This window comes from Hylobates moloch, unplaced genomic scaffold (genome assembly GCF_009828535.3).
Source record: "Hylobates moloch isolate HMO894 unplaced genomic scaffold, HMol_V3 SCAFFOLD_6, whole genome shotgun sequence".
In the NCBI taxonomy this organism is placed as follows: Eukaryota; Metazoa; Chordata; class Mammalia; order Primates; family Hylobatidae; genus Hylobates; species Hylobates moloch.
The window spans coordinates 72241992-72263882 of NW_026652281.1; positions in this window are offsets into that span (position 1 = coordinate 72241992).

Genomic DNA, 21891 nt, shown 5'->3' on the forward strand with positions numbered 1-21891 from the left:
CAGAGATACAGAACCAGTGAACATGAGCACATAGAAATACGGAAAGAGATTTGTTAAGAGAAATTGGCTCATGTGATTATGGGGGCTGAGAAGTTCCATGATCTGCTGTCTGCAAGCTGGAGGCCCAGGAAAGCTGGCTGTGAAATTCTTTTCAAGTCCCAAGGTCTGAGAACCAAGGGAGCCAATGTTGTATGTCCCAGGCTGAGTTCCAGTGCCTGAGATCCAGAGATGCTGATGTCCGAGGGCAGGAGAAGATGAATGTTTCAGCTCAAGAAGAGAGAGTGAATTCACTCTTTTTTGTTGTTGTTGTTCTATTTGGACTCTCAATGGATTGGATGATGCCCACCATATTGGCAAGGGTTTTCCTTTTTACTCAGTCTACTGATTCAAAAGTGGGCATCTTCTGGATAGACTCATCTCATAGACACATCCAGAGATAATTTTCTTACCATATATCTGGGCATCCCTTAGCCCAGTCAAGTTGACACATAAAATTCATCATCACACCTTGGCTGCAGAGAGCTACCTCATTCAATGTCACACACTTCAAGGGATGGCTCACATCCAATGACTGAGGAATCAGGAAGCATCAAGGTCTGGGCACTTCGGGCCAACTTGGGACACTCTGAAGGATTGTTGTAGATCTAGAGCTTCCTGCATCAAAGTTCAAGCTCTCCCTCTGCTCTGCCTCCTGTGTCCTTCTTCCCACAAGCCCTCTTTAATCAACATGCCTCATGCTATCCTCCACCTCAGGGATTGCTTCCTGGGGAACCAACCTATGACATCACCTGTCATCAATCTCATTCTCCACAGATAACCACGCTGAGGATTTTGGTCCATATCATGGCCATGCTTTAAAGTGCTCTGCCTCTTTCTACATATAATACTTTTTTTCATTTTGTTTTTACAAAAATAAGATCACACTGCACAAACTCTGTTCGACACAGTGCTATGTGGGGGTTGAGAATGCAGACACTGAAGACAAATTGCCTGGGTTCAAATTTCAACTCTGCCACGAACTAGGCTTGTAATTTCAGATATGTTAGATGTCTCCATCTGAGCCTCTGTTTCCTCATCTCTAATATGGTGGGTAATAGCAGCACCTTCTTTCTAAGGTCATTTTGAGGATTCAATGAGCAGTATACAGAGTAAATCCTCAATAAATATTAGCTGCTAATGTTATTTCATAACTGGGTTTTCTCAAAGGTTATTGTAACATTCTCCCATGACATCAGATATTCTTCTCTATCATCAGTTTTAATGGCTTCATAATATTCTGTTGTGAGAGTGTGCCATCTTTTATTTAACCGGTCTTCTTTCATGGGAAGGCATTCTTTTTCTTTTCTTTTTCTTTTTGATGGAATTTTGTTCTGTCGCCAGGCTGGAGTGCGGTGGTGTGATCTCAGATCACTGCAACCTCCACCTCCTGGGTTCAGCAGTTCTCCTGCCTCAGCCTCTCGAGTAGCTGGGACTACAAGGAAGGCATTCTTGAAAGAGAAATCAGTCTGTGCAAAACCCATGAAGCAAGAGAGCCTGTGGACCTGAAAAAGATCCCGTGTCGGGGGCATTGGCGAGGAGAAAGCAGGATCAGGTCACCCTGAACCTTGTAATCTCTGAAGTTTGGGTTTTACCCTGGGGATGGTGGCTGCCAGTGAACAATGGCTTTTTTTTTTTTTTTTTTTTGAGATGGAGTCTTGCTCTGTCGCCCAGGCTGGAGTGCAGTGGCGCGATCTCGGCTCACTGCAAGCTCCGCCTCCCGGGTTCACGCCATTCTCCTGCCTCAGCCTCTCCGAGTAGCTGGGACTACAGGCGCCCGCCACCACGCCCGGCTAATTTTTTGTATTTTTAATAGAGACGGGGTTTCACCGTGGTCTCGATCTCCTGACCTCGTGATCCGCCCGCCTCGGCCTCCCAAAGTGCTAGGATTACAAGCGTGAGCCACCGCGCCCGGCCGGCTTTCTAATAGTAGAGTTGCGGACACTGTGACATCTGGAAGAAAAAGGAATCTTCCCGGGAACATATTAGGTAGGGGTCCTGCTGAACCTGGTTGGTGAGGCTTTTATGCTGGGAACAGGAGACAGGGCAGCAGCGTGATGTACTGTTTGCTCGTTTGCCTCTGGAGTGGCAGCTGTTGTCTCACCCCCTGACGGTAACCTCACATCCTGAGCGGTCAGGATGCTGCAAGCTCCCTTAGCCTGAATACACTCCTCAAATTGAATTCCCAGGGCAGGCAAACAAACCATCAGATCATCGTGGGCTGTTGTGGGCAGATTCAATTCACTTGTGGCGAGGGATTGTTTGCCAGGGCGAGGAACTCAAGTGCTGGGCCAGAGGGAAGGTGAGCTCATCGGGAGGAAGCTCTGCTTGCTTTCTCCACATATGAAAACCTAGAAACAAATAACACTCAGAAATTCCCTCTTGGATAAAAGAAAAGAAGCTTCTGGTGGAAGATGTTTAAACTATGAATTCTATGATCCTTTCATGCCCTCAAAAAGGCTAGGCTGTGGAAAGAGAAGAGTGTCACCAGGAGGTTGAGCAGGCTGGGCACTGAAGAACCCATTCACATTACAGCTGATGAGCTTGGCAGCTCCTAGGGCTGTGCAGTGTCCAGCTGGAATGGCTACATGCAGCTGCCCTTAGGTAGGTACCTGGGAGAGGACCAAACTCTTAGTCAATCACTTCCAGGGCTGGGAAGGAGGCAAACATTGACATTCTGGTTCTTTTCAAGGGAAGAAAATAGAATTTCCCAAGTGTTTGCAAAGGAGGAAATACATTTATGCTTGGAAATCTCTTCCCTAACCTTTATTAACCTGGTCAGTTTTCTATAATAATGTATATTTTTATATTTGAATAGGTAATAATTCCACATGGCTCAAAATTCAAAAGGCATGAGAAGATTTTCAGTGACAAGCCTCCCTTTCATTCTATGCCTTAGATGCTGGATTGCTTTCCTCAGAAGCAGACAGTGGTCCCAGCTTTTTTTTTTTTATCCTAGGCCAAGTCTTAATTCTACTTCAATACTTTGAAGAACTTTCTTGGCCGGGCGTGGTGGCTCATGCCTGTAATCTCAGCACTTTGGGAGGCTGAGGTGGGTGGATCATGAGCTCAGGAGTTCGAGGCCAGCCTGACCAACGTGGTGAAACCTTGTCTCTCCTAAAAATACAAAAAATTAGCTGGGCGTGGTGGTGCACGCCTGTAATCTCAGCTACTCAGGAGGCTGAGGCAGGAGAATCGCTTGAACTGGGGAGGTGGAGGTTGCAGTGAGCAGAGATCACACAACTGCACTCCAGTCTGGGCAACAGAGTGAGACTCTCGAAAAAAAAAAAAAAAAAAGAAAAGCTTTCTCAACCCACTTCCACCCTGCAGCCAACTAACATTCCAGCATTCTTGGTGGAATCTGTCATTCACTCATCAATTTAATTAGTTTTTCTCCCTTCTTCCCTTTCTCCCTCCTTCTCTCTTTCTTCTCTCCTTTCTCTCTCTTTTCTTTCTCCCTCCCTTTGTACTTTCTGGGTACCAGGGGGCAAGGTTGAACTATTCATACCTCTTCTCACCTAGCAAATTACCACCATGTATGCAGACAAAGCTCCTTTGTGTTTTATTACTAATTAATTGCCTTTTATTTCATCCCTCTCCAGCTCCCAATAGACAGCATTTCTAATATGTCTAGTGTATATCCTTTTGTTTATATGAGTTCTTGTAAATGGGGAGGCATGCATTTTTGTAAAAATGTCAAGTAAACATTAAATATCCACCCTGGGATAGGCTTTGCACTGGGGATTTAGGGAAGCACAAGACAGGCTAGTTCAGCTCTGAAGTCTCCAGAGTGGAGGTCATTTGGGAGTCTTCCCTTGCTCTGTGTTCCTACACAGATAACTCACTGCTCTTTTTGTTCCTCCATCTCCTCTCTGCCTCTATATGTCTCTGTGTCTGCCTGTTTCTGTTTTCCTGTCTCTGTTTCTCTTTCTTACTTAATACTTACTCTTAGTCAGCCACTTTACATGGTTAATCTCATGAATCTGTACCCCAGCTCTGTAAATTAGTGAACCCAGGCTTGCTGGTTTGTCCAGAGGGGCTGCTGTTCTTCGCACTCCCCCTAATAGATCCATTACCTCAGTATATTAACAAAACGTCATTTTTTTTTCCTGAAGATTTTATAGATGTGGGGAGGAAGGTTCACATTGCACAGCATTCAGCAGAAACCCAATCAGATTCTCCATGAAACATCTTCGGTTTAGCCCACCAAGTTTTCTTCCTCCTCTGTTGGGGAGCTCATCTTTTCCCATCTGTCTTCTCTTCTTCCTTTCTTTCCCTCCCTTTCCTTTCTCATCTTGCAGCCTCTAAAAACCCCTCTAGTGTCCTGAAAAATTCAACATGCTCCCTCAGTTAACATCTCTCTTTAAGCAAGAAAAAAGCTGGAGATTAACGATAAAAACCACCTCTTGGCAGGAGTAAGGGGGAAGATGGGAGTAGAAGTGGAAATGATTTGTGGGATGGAAGCAGTCTGACCCGGTCCAGAAACAGGGGGTGTGGGGGAAAGGGTGTCATTGTCTGCAGAGAATTCAAAGCAGTAACAAAACTGAGAGTAGGCATATCTTTCCTTATCAGCAAACATTGGCCAGAAGTTCTAAACCATGTCTATGATAAAGTACTTCCTTTGACCACCATATGCAACTGTCACTACACATTGGGTGCAGGACGGCAAAATGTGTAAGCCTAGAGTTGAACAGCCAGGCTTGAATGCCAGCCCTGATGTGTACTAGCTGTGTGACCTTGGACGAGTTACTCTACCTCTCTGTACCTTAGTTCCCCACTTGCAAATTTGGGACTATACAACATCATGGCCTTGTTGGTAGGTTTATATGGGTTAATGCCTAGGATTAGCTCGGAGCAGTTAGTAATTACTTAATGCATGATGGCGATTATTAGTGTCAGGAAAATTGTGAAAAACTTACAGTGAGCAGCAAGGATGGCTGGATGTCCTCTCTGGTGCACCTTTCTGGATTATCACCACCTTTCACTGTCTTTGAGCTATTGTACAACTCTGTAAGTTGCAGAAAACTGATAACGCAAATGAATTTTGTCCATAGAAACACAAATAAATTATGTCTGGTAGAAGGCAATTGATTGTTGCACTGCGGATATTGAGCAGTTTTGCAGCTATTAGGCAAATTTATTTCAGGAATCCTGATTACCTATGCATATGTCTATTCTTTGACTTCTTTGAATCAGTTGTAAGCATATTTCTGGTTTTCTCTTTAATGAATGAGTTAAATAAAATATCTGACATGTGTTTATGAGAGTCATTGTTTCACCTGTTTGAAACATTTCTGTAATTGTACAATTTTTCTTCAATTTCTTTTTTTTTTTGAGACGGAGTCTCACTCTGTCGCCCAGGCTGGAGTGCAGTGTTCACGCCATTCTCCTGCCTCAGCATCCCGAGTAGCTGGGATTACAGGCGCCTGCCACCACACCCGGCTAATTTTTTTGTATTTTTAGTAGAGACGGGGTTTCACCGTGTTAGCCAGGATGGTCTCGATCTCCTGACCTCGTGATCCGCCCGCCTCGGCCTCCCAAAGTGCTGGGATTACAGGCGTGAGCCACTGTGCCCGGCCTTTCTTCAATTTCTTAAAGAAAAACCACAGCAATGGCCGGCGCCTGTAGTCCCAGCTACTCGGGAGGCTGAGGCAGGAGAATGGCGTGAACCCGGGAGGCGGAGCTTGCAGTGAGCTGAGATAGCGCCACTGCGCTCCAGCCTGGGCAACAGAGCAAGACTCCGTCTCAAAAAAAAAAAAAAAAAAAAGAAAAACCACAGCGAAACTTCCCTGCCCTCATCCAAACTCCCGAAACAGAAGAAACCTCTTTAACTGCTGTGGTGGCTTGGTAATGGTTCAGCGGTCTGAGCCGAACTACATTTCCCAGAATCCTCTTCACTTCACGTTTCCAGGTAGAGTGGGCTACGAAAGATTCCTGTGGGAGATTGGAGCGCAGGAGTGAAGCAGCCACCATTTTGTGGCTCATGCGCATTGCTTACCTCCTGGCTCTCCTCGTCGGTGTGAGGTAATTCCTGGGTCTGCAACTGCTTCCCTCCTCTAGATGCTCGTGTCTCCGTCTCCTGGGCAGCTGTGAGTGTTCACCTCCATAGTAAGATTACCAAGGTGAGAGGCTACAAGAACTGCAGCTCTTGCTTGTGGTCTCCAGCCTGGTCTCAAGCCCCACTTTCTTTACCCTCCTGAACTTCCTGCCCTGAAATTTCTGCCCTGTGGACTTGAAGCCCCAGCATCAGATCAAAGAAAACAGCCCTCCAGAGGCTTCTTAATCCATTCCCATAGTTATGTAAGGTCAAGTGTGCAACCAATCCCTTAAAAAACCCTGAATTTAAATCTATATCCATATCTGCTATCTGCTGAATATTTGTGTCTCCCCCACCCCGCATTCGTATGTTGGAACCGAATCCCTAATGCGATGGTATTTGGAGGTAGGGCCTTTGGGAGGTAATTAGGTTTAGATGAGGTCAGGAGGGTGGTGCCTTCAAGAGGAAATTAGTGAGGCTTCAAAGAGATCCCTTGCCCCTTCTGCTATGTGAGGATGCAGTGAGGAGACAGCTGTCTATGAACCAGGAAGGGGACCCTCACCAGACACTGAATCTGCCAGTGCCTCGATCGTGTAATTCCTGGTCTCCAGAAATTTCTATTGTTATAAGCCACCCCATCAATGACATTCTGTTATAGCCACTCATACAGACTAAGACAATATCCATATTCACATTCACATTCAAATGCACATCTTCTCAGTATCTGTGTATCTCTTAGTGGCTCTGCTTCTCGGATTGAACTCTAACTGCCCAGCTTAAGGACACAGAGCTGGCCAGTGGTGGAACCCAGATCTGTGTGGTGTCAAAGCCCCCAGCCCTGGTTCTTGACTCCTTCTCCATCCTCTGTGTGTGTCAGCTCTACATGGGCTGTCTCTTTCTTCTGTGTTGGCTCCTCTGTGCTCTGCCCCAGTCTGCTCTTTTTTTCTTTTCCAGCTTTCCTTTCTCTACTTTAACTCTTTTTCCTATACAAAGAAGAGATGCTCAATCATAATGATTATGATTATGTTGACTGTGAATGACTTAAAAAAATCTGTGGGTGATTTAAAAATCAGGTGACTTAAGAGAAAAATAAACGAGGTAAAATGGTTTTTAACTGGGATGTGGCTCATAATTGTAAGTTAGTTTTTCTCCCCCTGATAAGGTTCTCAATAGGGAAAAGTTCTGTACTCTGGTGAAGATCTTCTTCTGGATCCAAATGGCCCAAGCTGTGTTTTAGGTGTCTTTCATCTCAGGCCTGGTGCCATCTGGATTTCCACATGCAATGTGATTGTGCTCCCATGAGGAATCAGCTGCTTTCTTTTCCAACTCCCTATCTCTCAATCCATCTTTTGCCCAAAGGACCAAATCTCTTTCTTGCAGTGGTTAGTTTTTTAACCCAGATATAGGTTTTCTGTGGGGGTCATACATAGCCCTGAGTCCCATTCGAGAGAGCCTTCCCCACTAGGTGCTGAGGGAAGATGGACCTGTTACTGAAGACATTGTAGGGAGATGAAGAGGTATGTTTACATTGCACAGCACACACTAGAAATTTAACAATATGGTTTGGCTGCGTCCCCTCCCAAATCTTACCTTGAATTGTAGCTCCCATAATTCTTACGTGTCGTAGGAGGGATCCGGTGGGAGATAATTGAATCATGGGGGTGGGTGTTTCCCATGCTCTTCTTGTTATAGTGAATAAGTCTCCTGAGATGTGATGGTTTTATAAAGGGCAGCTCCCCTGCACAGGTCCTCTTGCCTGCTGCCGTGTAAAATGTCCCTTTGCTCTTCCTTTGTCTTCTGCCATGATTGTGAGGCCTCCCCAGCCACGTGGAGCTGTGAATCCATTAAACCTCTTTCCTTTATATATTACCCAGTCTCGGGTATGTCTTTATTAGTAGCATGAGAATAGGCTAATACACTTATGTTCCCTCCTAGTCTCCCCGAAGCTTCTTACCCCTGGTAGCCACCTCATTTACTCTCATCTTCCCCTATACAGACTCCTGGGTTTCATTCTGATTTATGGAATCAGAATCCAAGAAGGCAAGGCCTGGGAACATGAATTTTAACAAATATCCCAGTTGATCGTCATGCGCAGGAAAGTTTGAGAGTCATGGCACGAGACTTAGTCCAGATTCTCAGTTTTTAGGATATGGGCTTTTTAAAAAACCCAAGCCTTGAATGATAAACTGCCTGAATTTGAATTGCAGCTCAGGTGTTTGTTACCTCTGTGATTTCTGCAAGTCATTTTATCACTGTGAGCCTCAGTATCCTCATCAGTAAAATGGGGTTGATGATAGTATCTATCTCATTGGGTGATAATAAAAGTTAATTCATTTGCTCATTAATTCATTAATTCACTTGATATTTATTGAGCACCTTTGGTATATCATGACCTCTTCTAGGCATTGAGGAATATAGAAGTAGAACACACACACACATACATGCACACACATGTGCACACACATATATACCTTGTCCTAATTGAACCAGTGCAAGGGTTTTGGCATACTTTTCCTGTAAAGAGCTAGACAGTAAATATTTTAGGCTTTACAGGCCACAAATGACTTCTATTACCTATCTTTCTTTGTTTTTTTCTAAAACTCTTTAAAAATGAAAAACCATTCTTAGCTCATGGGCTGTGCAAAGACAAGCCACAAGCTGATCCGTGTTGTAGTGGATTAAATGGAATAATAGCTATAAAGTATTCTAGCAGACATGATGATGATGATGTAAAGTGCTTAGCACAGCTCCTGGCCTGGAGCCTGGGCTCCCTAAGTAGGTAGCTGTTTCATTTGCCAACCTTAACCCCCAGTGATGCTCCCTTGAGCTTTATGCTCCTGCCCTGGTCACCGTTCTATGGTATCTTGTATCAGACCCAGACCCGTTGGCCACTCAGCCTTGTGGAAGTGAGCAAGGCCCTTCCTGCTGCTCTCTTCCTTTCCACAAGGTCAGAGGGGTAGATGTGGGCATCCATCCTCCCTTTGGTCACGGCTGGCAGCCCCTGGCAATCCTGCTGCTGGTCTCTCGCTTGGCCAGGGCACACTTCCGTCCAACTCCTCTGCCTCCTGGGGAAAATAGTTGGAACCAGCTGGGATGACTCACAATGCGGCGGCCACGTGGCTTGGCTCTCTGCAGGGCCACAGTCTCTTTGTGTGTCAGCTCAGGGGGTGGCGGAAATGGAGGGGCTGCCAGGATGGGGCAACCCGAGGACATATCTCTGCTGCCTGATGCTTTCTGGACATGAAATGAAATGGTCCAGGGCTAAATCAGGTTCCCCACTGGGCAGTCAGCCATGGGCTCTCACATCCTGGGGAAAATTGGGGACTGAGTTGGTCTTTGGCATTTTGAGGGGCTCTAGAGCTCCTGGTGTCAGTGGATTGGCGTGTCTCATTTTTGAGGCCTGGTACCACTCTGCTGTCTTTAATTACATGGCAAATGTTGTCCCCGAAAAGGAAACTTCCCCAAGTGTGGCTGAGAGGACAGTCCTCATCCATCTCCTTGCCCTCTTCTGACCCTCTCTGTAATCCATCTTCCACGCTACAGTCAGCGTGATCTTTTAAAAATGTAACTTTGATCTTGACTTTCCTGCTTTAAAATACTTCAATGGCTCTTCATAACTTTCAGAATAAAATCAAGAGTCTTTTGAGAAAATAATTTCAACTTTTAGATTTGGGGTTACATTTACAGGTTTGTTACATGAGTATACTGCGTGATACTGAGATTTAGAGTACAGATCCCGTCACCCAGGTGGTGAGCATAGGACCCAATATGTAGCGTTTCAACCCACGCCCACCTCTCTTGTGTTTCTCGGTGTCTATTGTTCCCTTCTTTGTGTCCACGTGTACTCAATGTTTAGCTCCCACATATAAGTGAGAACATGTGGTATTTGCTTTTCTGTTCCTGTGTTAATTGGCTTTGGATGATGTCCTCCAGCTGCATCCATGTTGCCGCAAAGGACATGATTTCGTTCTTCTTTATGGCTGGGTAGTATTCTATGGTGTGTATGTACTACATTTTCTTTATCCAATCCACTGTTGATGGGCACCTGGTCGATCCCATGTCTTTGCTATTATAAATAGTGCTGCCATGAACCCATGAGTGCATGTGTCTTTTTGGCATAATAATTTATTTTTCTTTGGGTATATATCCAGTAATGGGATGGCTGGGTTGAATGGTAACTCCGTTTTAAGTTCTTTGAGAAATCTCCACACTGCTTTGCACAGTGGCTGAAGTTCAGAGTGTTCAGCTAAGATGAGGCACCATCTATGACCCTGTGGTACTTCTATCTCTCGTATCATCTCCTTCCCTCTGCACCCTGTCCATGCTGAATCACAGGAGCTGGTTTCCAGAAGTCCTATGCTTTCACAGTCCCATGGCTTTGTGCCCACTTTTCCTGGTATTCCCTTTCCCTCCTTGTCAACTGGAGTCCTTCTTCCCTCTTTTGAGCTCCTACTTGCAGTTGACTCCCAAGTGTAGACAGCATGCTCAGGAACCTGGGTTTGAATTCCAGGTTCAATTCCTGGATTGAATTCCTGGATCCAGCAATAGATCCAGTTTGATCTATTGCTAGCTGTGTGGCATCAGGTAAGTTACTCAATCTCTCTGAGCTTTAGTCTCATCTGTAAAGTGGGGCTGATAATGGGACTTGCCTCATAGGGTGCTTTTGTTGTGAAGATTGGGTGAGATTATGCATGTAAATATCACTGCACTGTGGGTGGCCTGTAGTAAATGCTCAGTAAATTCATCAACATTACCACTGGCTGACACCATGAGCAATTTAAGGGCAGACCAGTGGCTTCATCTCTGGCTCCCCCAGCACCTAACACAGTGCCTGGATTATATCAGCCAGTAACTGAGCTTTTATCTGAATGCTTTTGAGTAAAGGTCATGAAGAAAACTAATCTAGCCTGTGTATCAAAATTTATCTATATGAGGATGTCCATTGCAGCATTCATTTGGAGAATAAAATATTGCAAAACCACTGAAAGTCCAGCGATAAATCATGGTGCATCTTTACTATGGAATATTTTGCAGCAATCAAAGACAATGATGTCACCCCATAAGTGCTGACATAGAAAAATATCTAAGACATATTCCGTGAAAATTTTGAGTTTGTGCCAGCAGATAGTATGATACCATTTATGTGTGTGTGGTTTTTATTTTATTTTTTTTTGAGAAGGAGTCTCGCTCTGTCACCCAGGCTGGAGCGCAGTGGAGCGATCTTGGCTCACTGCAAGCTCCGCCTCCCGGGTTCATGCCATTCTCTTGCCTCAGCCTCCCGAGTAGCTGGGACTACAGGCACCCACCACCACGCCCAGCTAATTTTTTGTATTTTTTTTTTTTTAGTAGAGATGGCGTTTCACCGTGGTCTTGGTCTCCTGACCTCGTGATCTGCCTGCCTTGGCCTCCCAAAGTGCTGGGATTACAGGCGTGAGCCACTGCGCCCAGCCTGTGTGTGTGTTTAAAGGACATTTACATGTAGACAATGATTAGAAGAATGCTGAAGAAACTGTTAACTGTAATTATCTCTGAGAGGGGAAGAGGGAGGGAGGAGGAGTTTTGCTGTTTACTTTATGCCAGGGGCCAGTAAACTACAGCCCTTGGGCCAAACTCAGCTGGCTGCCTGTTTTTGTAAACACAGTTTTATTGGCACATAGCCATGTCCATTTGTTTACATATTGTTTGTGGCTGCTTTTGAGCTTCAAAGGCAGAATCGAGTAGCTGCAACAGCCTGCATGGCGCAGACCATATGTCCCACAAAGTCTAAAATATTTACTATTTGGCCCTTTACAGAAAAGGTTTGATAATCTCTCTTTATCCCTTTCTGTACTATTTAATTAAAAAAAAAGGGACATAGTATCTAAATTGTTTTGTTTGCAAGTTAATGTGACCTTATTTTGTAGTAACGGGATGCTGAAGCCACGGACTACCATATCCATTATCTGTTGCCACAATAATGCTGTAAAAAAAAATTACTCCAAAACTCAGTGGCTTGAAACAACCACCATTTATGGATCATTAGGGTGGTTCTTCTGGCCTCTGCTGGGCTTATTTACATATCTGTGGGTTGTGTAGGAGGCTCTGCTGATTTTGGCTGGGCTCTCTCACACGTTGGCCTTGGCTGGGACAACTGGGCTGGTGTCCATTGGTCTCTCATCCTCCTGCAGGGTGGCTCAGGCTGTTCTCGAGGTGACGGCAGTGTTCTGACAGTGAATGAGAGAGCAGATCTCTTTAGGCGTAACCTTGAGACTCACACACCCTCACTTCTACTCTAGTTGGCCAGCACAAGTCACAGGCCCAGGCCAGATCGAGGGATGGGGAAAGAGTCTACCTTTTGATGGCAATAGTTGCAAAGCCAGATCGTAAAAGATAATGCATTAGTCTGTTTTCATGCTGCTGATAAAGATATACCTGGACTGGGTAATTTATAAAGAAAAAGAGGTTTAATGGACTCACTGGAGAGGCCTCACAGTCATGGCGGAAGACAAAAGGGACCTCTTACATGGCAGCAGGCAAAAGAGAATGAGAGCCAAGTGAAAGGGGAAATGTCTTATAAAACCATCAGCTCTTGAGAGACTTATTCACTACCAGGGGAACAGTGTGGGTGACACCGCTCCCATGATTCAATTATCTCCCACCAGGCCCCTCCCACAACATGGGGGAATTATGGGAGCTACAATTCAAAATGAGATTTGGGTGGGGACACATCCAAATCATATCAAATAGGAACACCAGAAGGGGTGGAGGATTGAGGACAGTTTTGTAACCAATCTACTGCAATGACTCCCTTACCGTGACAGAGCACCATCACCTACAGGCTGTCTAGTGAGCTTCCAAATCACCCTTTAATGGTACGTAGTCTAGTGCCCTTACCCCTATTATAGAGGTAGCTGAGGAAGCTGAGATCTAAAGAGACTTGCTCCAAATTGCTCCATGGGGCAGGCTTAGACTGGAATGTGAACCCAAATCTCCTGACTCCTAGCACAGGGCTCTTCCCCAGGCTCCTGGCTGCTGAGCTTTCTTGGTCCCTTTTTTTTTTTTTTTTTCCTGTTTCACATGGGCCCTGGGAGAACAGTGAGCTTCTCTTATTCATTTTTGTATTCCTGGTGCCTGGCGCTGACGATGTGTTCAGTTGACACATGGGACAGTCTGGGACTATTTTTTCAAAAGGTACAATGAATGGCAGTATATTGAATATGAAACACTTCCATTTTTGGCCACTCACCAAGTAAACTACTTTCTGTATCTGAGGAATCTCCCATCTTATGGGCCCCAGGTGGGTGATTAAGGCTTCACCAGTCACAAAACAAAACTCTCTGGGACCCCCACCCAAAAAGACAGGGTCTGGAGGGTTCTCTGTTGGGGTGGGGGCCTCACTGGTCCAATCCTGTGGTGTGAGTTTTGGGATTGTTCCTGTCCCCAAATCTCTAGACTTGGTTCTCCAGCCTTTCTGCCAACCACTTAATATCTTTAATTAATTCCTTTTTCAGGAAATTACCCAGAGTTGGTATCTTAGTCTGTTCATGCTGCTGTAACAAAACACTGGAGACTGGGTGATTTATACAGAACCGAAATTTATTGCTCACAGTTCTGCAGGCTGGGGAAGCTCAAGATCAGAGTGCTGGCAGGTTTAGTGTCTGGGTAGGGCTTCCTTGGTGGCATCTTCTCACAACCCCACCTCTTTTTTTTTTTGAGACAGAGTCTTGCTCTGTTGCCCAGGCTGGAATGCAGTGGCGCAATCTCGGCTCACTGAGAGCTCTGCCTCCCAGGTTCACGCCAATCTCCTGCCTCAGCCTCCTGAGTAGCTGGGACTACAGGTGCCCGCCACCACACCTGGCTAATTTTTTGTATTTTTAGTAGAGATAGGATTTCACCGTGTTAGCCAGGATGGTCTCGATCTCCTGACCTTGTGATCCACCCACCTCAGCCTCCCAAATTGCTGGGATTACAGGCACGAGCCACCATACCCGGCCCCACAACCCCACCTCTTAATACCACATCATTGGTGTTTAAGTTTCAACACAAGGACTTTGGGGAACATTCAGACCATACCAGTTGATTTCTGTTGCTTGCGTTTAAAAACTCCGACTCTTATGTGTAGCAACTGTTATGCTGTATGCTACAAGTAACTGTCTTAAAAAGATCTTTTTGGCTGGGTGCGGTGGCTTACGCCTGTAATCCCAGCATTTTGGGAGGCTGAGGCAGGCGGATCACCTGAGGTCGGGAGTTTGAAACCAGCCTGACCAACATGGAGAAACCCCGTCTCTACTAAAAATACAAAATTAGCTAGGTGTGGTGGCGTATGCCTGTAATCTCAGCTACTCCGGAGGCTGAGGCAGGAGAATCGCTTGAACCCGGGAGCTGGAGATTACGGTGAGCGGAGATTGCGCCGTTGCACTCCAGCCTGGGCAACAAGAGCGAAACTCTGTCTCAAAAAAAAAAAAAAAAAAAAAAAATCTTTTCTGTGTCTCAGTTCCTTTATATTTAAGATGTGGAAAAGGGTTGCCTCTCCTAAGCTCTGGAGGATAAAAGGGAAGTACATAGACAGAGAGGTGAAAAGGCTGGAAAATTAGCTTCAGAGAAAGACAATTCAGCTGGAGCTATTTGGAATTGAATCTCACACCATATAAGACTTGCGTAATTGTTCGGAAGATTTCACCTCCATATGTGGGGTGAATTGCTGCTTTGACCTTAAACATCAGAATCATGCAACTGTTCAAAGTGAATTAAGCTGCAGCCAACATCAGCAGGTAGAGGTGAGTGTCTTTTGTCCTCTCAGCTGTTTGGCTGTTGGAAAGGTGTACTAGTTTCCTAGGGCAGCTGTAACAAATTGCTGCAAACCCAGTGGCATAAAACAACAGAAATGTATCCCCTCACAGTTCGAAGTCTGAAATCAAGGCATCAGCAGGGCTAGGCTCCCTCTGAAGGCTCTAGGGAAGCATCCTTCCTTGGCTCTTCTAGTTCCTGGTAGCTGCTTGCAATCCTTGGTATTCCTTGGTTTACAAATGCATTTCTGCCTCTGTAGTCACATGGAATTCTCTGTGACTGTGTCTCTTCTTATGAGGACACCAATGATTGGATTTAGAGCCCCTGCCAATCCCAGCCATGCTGGTAGTTAAGAGCATTGGCTATAGAGCCAGGCTGCTAAGGGTCTGAATCCTGGCTCTGCCATTTATTAGCTGTGTAATCCTGGGCAAGTTACTTGATGTCTCTGAGCATCAGTTTCCTTTTCTGTAAAATGGGGATAATAATAATAATAATATTATATCTAATGCAAGAGTTGCTGTGAGGGTTAAATAAGCTAATATGTCAGTGGTTTAGAAGAGCTAAATAAGAGTTTAACAAATGTTACTGTTCTTGTTATTTCTACCAATACATATTCATTGAGCACTTTCTGTCTTCTAGACCCTGGCCTTGGAGCTTGAATACAGGGTGGTCACAGGCAGAGAAGGCAATAGTCATCCTGATTTACTTGGTATCTCTTAGTATCCAGCCCACTGCCTTGTTTGTGGAGTATGCTCAGTAAATATTTGTATATTAGTGGAGCGTTGGTGCTGATCTCTCCACTACACTTTGGCTTCAGAACCTTGGAGCATGTATATATAACCTTCTATATTCACCCTCTTATGAATGTTGGTGAATAGTGGTAGCTGTAGTTTATGAGACTTTCCTTGTCACCTTTCCACGTAATGACTGAGAGTCCATCTCTGGGCCTTTGCATGGGCTATTTCCTCTGCCTAGAACATACCACTCTCCAACTTCCCTTAGTTACCAACACATTCTCCTTCAAGTGTCTCAGAGAGGACTTCCCTTACCAGCCTGGCTAATGCAGGGCTGTCTATTCTCACCCATTCTTCTATCCTATCATCTTATTTCCTTCAGAGCACCATTCTGTGCTAAATTCATCTAATTGGTTTGCATGCTTACTTTCTCTCTCCTCCACCAAAATATAAGCTTTACAAGGGCGAAGACTTAGTCTAAGTGGTTCATCCATGTTTTCTGAGCAGGAACTGTACCTGACACATGGTAATTGCTCAATACGTGTTTGTCCAATAAATGAATTATCCTAATAATAATGGCTAAAATTTATTAAGCACCCGCTACGTGACAGGTGTTGGCAGAGTACATTAGATATGTCATGTCACCCAATCCTGCAAATGTTATCGCCTTGAGCCTTACAGCTGAGGAAACTCAAAGAGCACATGGGACCTGCCCCAAGCTGCACAGCCAATGATGTTACAGCTTCATTCTGAGCCCTGGCTCCTGCCTTTAAAAACCCTCTGCTCTCAACCACTATGCTATGTATTCTGCCTCTTAGGGCATCAGGAAAATGTCTGGACTCTTCTCTTCCCACCTTCAGCCCTAGGGGGCTCTTGAGAAGATTAATTACAAAACTCCAGACTGTACTCAGCCTTGTGCAGGAAGCTGTGTTTCCACAGTGGGAGCAGCACTTGGGAGGGGCACCCAGGGATCTGCCAGGACTGGCTATATCTCGAGCCCCAGAGCCCCCGAATGTGCACGCTGCTTGTGCCTCTGCTGCCTGCATGACAGCCTCGCTGTCACGTAGCGCTGGACCGCAGGTGTTCTGCACCAGACCCTCTTTCAGAAAGGAAATGCAATTAGGGCTGCACAGTTGGCAGACTTCATCTCCATTTCGGCCTTGGGAGAGGGATCAAAGGGCAGCAGGCAGGGCTGTGTGTGCATGTGCATGTACGTGTGAATGACTGTGTGTCTTGGGTTAACCCCTGCAGGCCTGAAAACAGCTTTCAGGACTCACAGGGCATTGTTAGAAAGGGGAAAATGAATACTTTTCATTCCTGCCAGTGACTGTTGCCTCATCCTTCACCAACCATAGTTATATTTCTTGAGAACTTACTGTGTGCCGGGTACTATGTTGAGGACTTCATGTATATAATCTCATTTAAAGCTCATAACCACTGTATGAACTTAGTGTTGGTGTCAATCTCATGTTACAGATGAGAAAATGGGCTCAGGGAAGCTAACAGTTAGTTGGTGAAAGTCCAAGACAGGAATTAAACTCAGGTTGTTCAGACTCCACTTACCCACCACATTGTACTGCCATTCCAATAGCCTTGCGCTTTTTCATTTTTAAAGCAGACTGAAAAACCTCTTTCTTTGATATGACACTCACAAGTAGTTTCTTCTATGCAAACATTGTGTCCTACATTTCATTTTGTATAGGTGCCGCTGCTTTGTAACTCTTTCATAGTCATTATTGTATTAGGCAGGGTAGGACAAGTTATGCTGCATTAACAAACATCACCAAATTATAGTTGCTTAACATAAATTTCTTTCTTACTCATTTCAGATTCAGGGCAGGTATGGTCAACTGGCCTTCATGTATTGGCTTAGCCCAAATATTTCAACAATTGCTTGGCAGGGAAAGAAAGCACAGAAAATCACTTAGTGGTTCTTAAATGCCTCTGCCCCAAAAGTGATGGTGTCACTTGTGCTCACATTTCATTGGCCAAAGAAATTTGCACGGCCGTGCCTCACCTTAAGAGGGTGTATGACAGAAAGAGGCTAGGCGTGGTGTCTCATGCTCATAATTTCAGCACTTAGGGAGACTGGGAGGGATGGATCACTTGAGGTCAGGAGTTCGAAACAAGCCTGGTCAACATGGTGAAACCCTGTCTTGACTAAAAATAGAAAAATTAGCTGGGTGTGGTGGCGGGCACCTGTAGTCCCAGCTACTTGGGAGGCTGAGACAGAAGAATTGCTGGAATCCAGGAGTGGGAGGTTGCAGTGAGCTGAGACAGCACTACCGTGCCCCAGCCTGGGCAACAGAATGAGAGACTCAGTCACCAAAAAAAAAAAAAGAGTATGACAGAAAGGACAGAAAGAGAGGAGACCCTCAAATCTTGGAGAGTCCTAGTAATGCCTCCCACACTCCCACAATTGTCTCTTTCTTCTCTCATCCCCTTCCCACTTTCTGTGACTGATTAACTCTTCTTGAACACCCACCAAGCCTACCCACCCTTCTGGGTGTCATATTGTTAAGCACAGTTCTATAAGGCACAGACCCCAGACTTTAGGTACACATAGACCTGGATGAGAGTCATCAATCCACCATTGTCTTTATTAGCTGAGTGATCTTAAGCAAGATACTTGACCTCTCAGAGTTTCAGTTATTTAGCTGTAAAATGGGGTTTATACAAGGTTCTGTCTTCAGGAATAATGAGGATTACAAGAGATAATCTCTGTAAAGCTCCTAGCACCATGCTTGGTACTCAGTAAGATTATAATAGTAGCAACAGTTAACACCACCTACATCCATTGAATGCTTAGAGTAGGTGCTCAATAAATGCTATCTGTAAGAATTATTTTGGCCACTCCCACTCTTAAGTTATAATATGGTTGTGAGTGTTTATTATCTGTCTTCTACTCATTTGTTCATTTATTCAAAAGGTATTTATTGAGGGTCCTTTATGTGCCATGTACTGTCCCACAAGTTGGAGAAATATTAGGGAAGAGTTAGACAGTTTCTACCTTCATGAAGATTTCTTTCTTCTTTCCTTTCTCCTTTGTGTTTCTCTCTCGCTTTCTCTCTCTCTCTTCCTTTTTCTCTGACTCAAGGTTCACCCTCATTAGACATGTAACAGAATTTCATTGAGTGTCTACTATGAGCCAGGACAACGGGAAAACATAGCAAACAAAGCAAGCATCATTCATGTTCAATAGCACAGTAGCAATTTTCACTCAGGAAATGGACAGTGCGGGCAATGCCTGTAGGTTCTGACTGGGCCTGATCCTTTGGCCTCCAAAAGCCCCCACTGTCTAAGTCCCCCTGCTCCCCTGACCCTCAGCATCCACCCCCAAGCTCTCCTATGCATTCTCACCAGAGCCAGCGGCTGCTGGGGCTGCCTGATTCTGCAGAAGGCTTTGAGGATGGAGCAGGCACACAGCTCTTTGAGTCCCAGCCCCTGACCGGCTACTTTCTCAGGCATGTCAGGGCTCTGCTCCACTCGCCTGCATGAAAAGCCAGAGCTGATGGACAAGGTTGCTATCTCCACCATGCTGACAGGAGACTCTGCACCTTGCAAGGTGCACCTCTGTGAAGAGAGACGAAAAGGGTCACTGATGGGGTTTAACCTTGGGCTATACAATGCAAATAAATGGAAACTTCTGAGTCAGAGCAAGGCCTGGTTTACATCAGAAAGACTGAAGGGCTGAGAATGGAGAGACCTGGCATTGGATTCCAGCTCAGCCTCTAGCGCTGCTTGAGTTGGGAGAAATTCCTGTCCTCTTCTGGCATCACTCCCCCTATCTGTGGTGTCTGATTCCTACAACAACCTCACTATTTGGCTTTGTATACTGCCTGGAGATTATTCACTGTCTTTCTTTTAAAGTGCCTTGCTTTAAATTTACTTTAAAAATGTGTTTTTTTTTCATTTGTATAGATTTAAAGGGTACAAGTGCAATTTTGTTATGTCGATATATTACATAGTGGTGAAGTCTGGGCTTTTAATGTATCCGTCACCTGAATAATGTATGCTGTTACCATTAAATAATTTCTCGGCTGGGTGTGGTAACTCACGCCTGTAATCCCAGCACTTTGGGAGACCGAGGCAGGTGGATTGCCTGAGCTCAGGAGTTTGCGACCAGCCTGGGCAACACAGTGAAACCCTGTCTCTCCTAAAATAAAAAATTAGCTGGGCATGGTGGTGTGCGCCTGCAGTCCCAGCTACTTGGGAGGCTGAGGCAGGAGAATTGCTTGAACCTGGGAGGTGGAGGTTGTAATGAGCCGAGATTGTGCCACTGCACTCCAGCCTGAGCGACAGAGCGAGACTCCATCTCGAAAAAGAAAAGAAATTCTCATTATCCACTTCCCTCTTATTCCCCACCCTTCACAGTCTCCAGTGTCTATTATTCTATTCCCCATGTCCATGTGTACACATTATTTAGCTTCCACTTGTAAGTGAGAACATGTGGTATTTGTCTGTTTTTGAGTTGTTTCACTTAAGATAATGGCCTCTGGTTCCATCCTTGTTGCTGCAAAAGACATGATTTCATTCTTTTTTAATAGCTAAATGGTATTCCATTTTGCATATGTACCATATTTTCTTTATCTACTCATTGATCAATGGAAACATAGGTTGAGTCCAAATCTTTGCTATTGTGAATAGTGCTGCAATAAACATAAATGCAGGTATCTTTTTGATATAATGATTTCTTTCTCTTTGGGTAGGTATAATATTGTATCATATATTTATATTATGAATAAAAAGCCTATTATCAATGGCTATAAATAGAAAACAGCCATGAAAATAAGTAGGAGGAAAACAAACCCATGACATTAAATTACGTGCAGAGACTCTTTCCTGTTGGAAGGTCTGTCTGACTTGTTATATGGGAAAATGGCATGTTTTAGAGAGGTGTTACAGACATACCTGTGCCAGATGGAGACTTTTATGTGAGGCAATCAGAAAGGTAGAAGGAAAATGGAGAAGAAAGCACTGCCCCATTATGTGAATTGATATTATTTAATGTCATGTCTGGGTACCACATAAAAACCAATCTCAACTCTCATCAGTGATAGTCATTCCTTATTTTTGGAAGCCTTGATGATTCTAAGATTTCTCCCTGCTCACACATTTCAGGGTTCTTAAACACCCTGGCAAACTGGCTTTATTTTCTCCACACTCACCACCGCCTGGTGAGCAGGTGGCTTTGTTTCCTTTTTAAAATGAGTTAATTAAAGCCTCAGTGAGGTTGGTCCCCATGCCTTCCATTGCTCAGCTTTCTTGCCTATTGTCCAAAAAGGCAATTTCAGTCCTTTTCCATTCTCATGCCTCCTGCTATTTACCATTCTCTCAGCAGATGGTAACGGACACCATCAGTGAAATGTGTGCCATCTTTTCCAACCCAGCCTCTCATCATTCCCCTTCTGTGGCCCAAGGGACCTCTCACCTGTTCTTTGGAATCCCCCTCTTGGGATCTCAGGGTCTTTACTCCATCAATCATCCCCAATATCTCCAGCATTTTCAACTTCTCTCCTGTATTGAATCATTCCCACCTACATTTATCAGAGCATATAAACTTTTTTCACTCTAAGTGTACAATTTGTTGGGCAATAAACAAGACTCTAAGGAACCAAGGTTATTTGACAAAATACCTCCTACTTCTTTCTTGAGGACAGTTACCTATGTTTTGACAAATAGTTCGATCTGCCAGAGCAGGGGTCAGCAAACTATAGTCTATGGCCCAAATCTGGCCCACTGTCTGTTTTTGTAAATAAAGGTTTATTGGAACACAGCCAGGCTCATTCAATTTATGCAGCATCCATGGCTACTTTTGTGCTACAATGACAGGGATTGAGTAGTTGCAATGGAAACAGTACAGCCTGCAAAGCCAAAATTATTTGTGGCTCTCTGCAGAAAGAATTTGCAGACCCTCATGCTAGAGAAGAACCAGTTGTGTATGTTAAGGTGAAGAATCCATCTGGGCTGCTCCAAATTTGTCACATGTCTAGAACTATCACCTCAATAGAAATGTGGCCACTGGTCAGAACAAACCATAGCTTGGTGGTTCAAGAGTGGAATTGCACACTGGGTGAGACAACATTTGACCCATTCAACTCTTAGCTTTTTGCCTGTGTTGAAGCAGTTTGGTGAGCTGAGCATTGTTATATTGGAGTAGCATGCGTTTTTGGAGGAGCAAAACTGGGTGGCGATGATGATATTTCATAAGAGCATACATCCACTCAACATGGCAATCACAGCACAGTTATGTGAAATGACATCCAAGTGAAAGCGCCTCGAAGTTTTACACACCATCACCTTGTCCCCCAGGAAATG